Source organism: Solanum tuberosum, unplaced genomic scaffold, assembly GCF_000226075.1.
Source record: "Solanum tuberosum cultivar DM 1-3 516 R44 unplaced genomic scaffold, SolTub_3.0 scf00046, whole genome shotgun sequence".
In the NCBI taxonomy this organism is placed as follows: domain Eukaryota; kingdom Viridiplantae; phylum Streptophyta; class Magnoliopsida; order Solanales; family Solanaceae; genus Solanum; species Solanum tuberosum.
In genome coordinates, this window is record NW_006238971.1 from 837074 (window position 1) to 840180 (window position 3107).

The window sequence follows — 3107 nt, forward strand, 5'->3', positions numbered from 1 at the left end:
ACCATCTATGCATTGCACAAGTAGGCTTTGAGAGAGGTTGTGGTGTGTTTCTTTATAATGTTAAGTGTAATGAATGTGCTCTTATGATGATGTTAATAAATAATGTTGATCTAATGTCTAAATGAATGATTCTCCTAATGTAATGAAGCTAATGAAGAATGTGGCTTATGCTTGAATGAGATGATGCATACTATACTTGGATTGTATTATGAGTTACTTCTTTGTCATGCCTTAATGAACATGAATTTGCCTTGCCTGTGGTGACTTCAAAGGAGTACTTAGTGTGAGTAGTAGTATGGGATGCTACTTGCACATTGCACAAGTATGACTTAGGGTTATCTTAGGTGATGGTCCTTATGTGATGATATGGCTTATGTAATGTTTATGTCTCTTATGTGTGAGTATTATCTAAGGATGGAAAGGTTGAATGGTAAGTTTACTTTTGGTGACTGTAAGGATGGAAAGGTTGAATGGTAAGTTCACTTTTGGTGACCTTAAGGTGGTACTTTTTTGTGGGTGGTGGTATGGGACGTTATCCATACATTGCACAAAGTATAGCTTGAGGGTTACTTGAGGTGAAAGCTTAATGTGAAGTTATGGTTTATGTGTGATTAGGTTCTAATGTGGTTAAGTGACTTGTATGTTGGTTATGGTTTAATATTATGCCTCTTATGCTTATGTTCACGAAGTTTTATCAAAATGGCATATATCATGATTTTCAAAGAAAATGTCCGTTTTAAGCATGTTTTTGCATGACTATCATACTTGGTACTTAATTGTGCTAACCCATTCTTCTTCATGTTTACTACAAGTGTACGTTTCGGAAATTGAGTGGTTTTCTCTAGTGAAGCTTGGATTTGAGTTCCCCAAGACTAAGTGGTATGTCCTCATAGATCGAGGATATGTAGTTGATGTTTCCTTTATTTTCTTGTAATAGACTATTGTTAAGATTTCAGTTGTAAAGGGCTGTGACCCTATTTTGTTTCAAGTATGTTGTTTGGATGCCCATGTAAGACGATAGACTTCCGCTTGCTTTCAATGTTTTTGATTGTTGGTTTTTTAAAGAAAAGTTTTACATTCCGCACTATTTCTAAGTATCTTATGTTATGAATGCTATGAGGCTTGTATAAGACCCATTCGGGGTTGAGTACACTGTGTCGCATCCGGGGTCTAGTCTCGGGTCATGACAAACATGGTATCAGAGCACAAGGTTTTGGAAAGTCTAATCATCCTCCGATTCTGACACGGAGGTTGGCGAACTATCACTCGAGTGTCCCTAACTTTTTGAAGTAGTGAGCTGGGTGACATATACGCCCTCACTACCGCAGCTCTCCTCCGCTGGTGTGGTTACAACTAGCCCCTTACCATTTCCTTTTCCCAGTTGGAGTAAGTTTGGGCGGTGTGGTCCGAGAGGGTGCAACCTCCTCATTAATAAAAATGCCCCTAGCACGATTGCGGGGTGGTTGATTTCTCCCTGGTACCTTGGGTATAGCCATACCTGCAACACAATATCGAATAAATCAAGATGTTAGAAACAGTTCGAAAAATTATCAACTTAAAAAAATGCAGAAAAGCTGGCTGACTTATTCGGCGAGCCAAATAGGGCTCACCGAAAGTTCCAGAATAGGAATTATCAAAAATTCACACAGGTCGGTGATGCTCAACGACTTTTGGCAAATCGCCGACACCATTTGGCGAACTAAAAGTAGATCGCCAAATGTTACAGAACATTTTTAAAAATTAAGGGCTCAAAAAAGTGATCTAAGGGACATTCAGCGTGCTCAAGCGAATCGCCGAATGTTACAAAAACATTTCACCAATTTTGGAGGACTAAAAGGTGATCCAAGGATCGTTAGACGAACCGCCAAACTATTTAGCGAGCTCGACCCAACTCACCGAACAGTTCAACATTCCTGATTTTGACCCCGACCTCCAATTTCTACCCTACAGCCCACTAGAACAAAATTAAACACCTATTCGACGACCCATACTACCCATTACTTCAGGGTAATCAAACTTCCCCCATTTTGGCCAAAATTGACTAATCGACGTCTTTTTCCCTTAAGAATGACGTCACCCGATCTATCATTGGGCAAAATCAGAAAAATGACAAAATTTGGGTGACTCAAACAGCACCCACACTAGACCCAATAATGCAATTAACACAACCCACAATTTGAATCAAGTAAAAAAACACGGGATTTCATAAATATAGACCAACAAACACAATTCGGGGTCTCTTAGGCACAAATTAACAATAGTCATTCCAAAAAAGCACTAATATTATGCAAACAACACAATAGGACAATGATCATGCATTAAAGGCTATGAAACTTTAATGACGGGGTTCGGAAAAACTAACCTCAAGAGTAGATAAGTGACGCTAGACTAGAAAATCAACACGCAAAAATCACAAACTCCCCCGAGCAAATGATCTCACACAAAAATATAATATGCAGTTGTGAAACTGTAAAAGTCAAAAAATATGAAATGAGGGAGGTTTTTGAATTTAAAAATAGTTCAGCCCTTCATAACCCTTCAGTTTGCGCGCTAGTTGGCGATTGTGACTTATGTCACCGACCATTCAGTGATGCACCGAATGGCGCTTTTGCCCGCCGAGTTTTACAGGACCTCTAGCTAACTAGTTGTTCTAAATAGCAATCCAAGTCGAGCTCACTGAGCTGTTTGGCGAGTCACTGACTAGTACCTAGGCTTGCCTAATTGCTTATCTTCCTAAAATTTCGAATTTCCAACCTATACATTCAACATCCATTATTCAAACAACAAAATTAAAAGCTCAAAAACTTTTGTTGCCTCCCAAGAAGTTCCTTATTAAACTTCGTGGCATGATGAAGATACTCATTCAATGTTCATTCTTAGGGTTGACCATGGTGTCACTCGATAATCCTCTTTTTGGCCTTGGATTCAAATGAGTTGAGATTTGACCCATTTGTGTTTCCAGATGTTTAATGGACACCTAGTGAGAAGTAACTGTTTGGTTTAGAGTTGAGACGTCCTCTTTCATTTCTTTGAGCACTTGGTTCCACCCTTACACTTTATTTAGGATGCGTGCAAGCATATCTTCAGTGCGAAAATTCTTCAAGTCA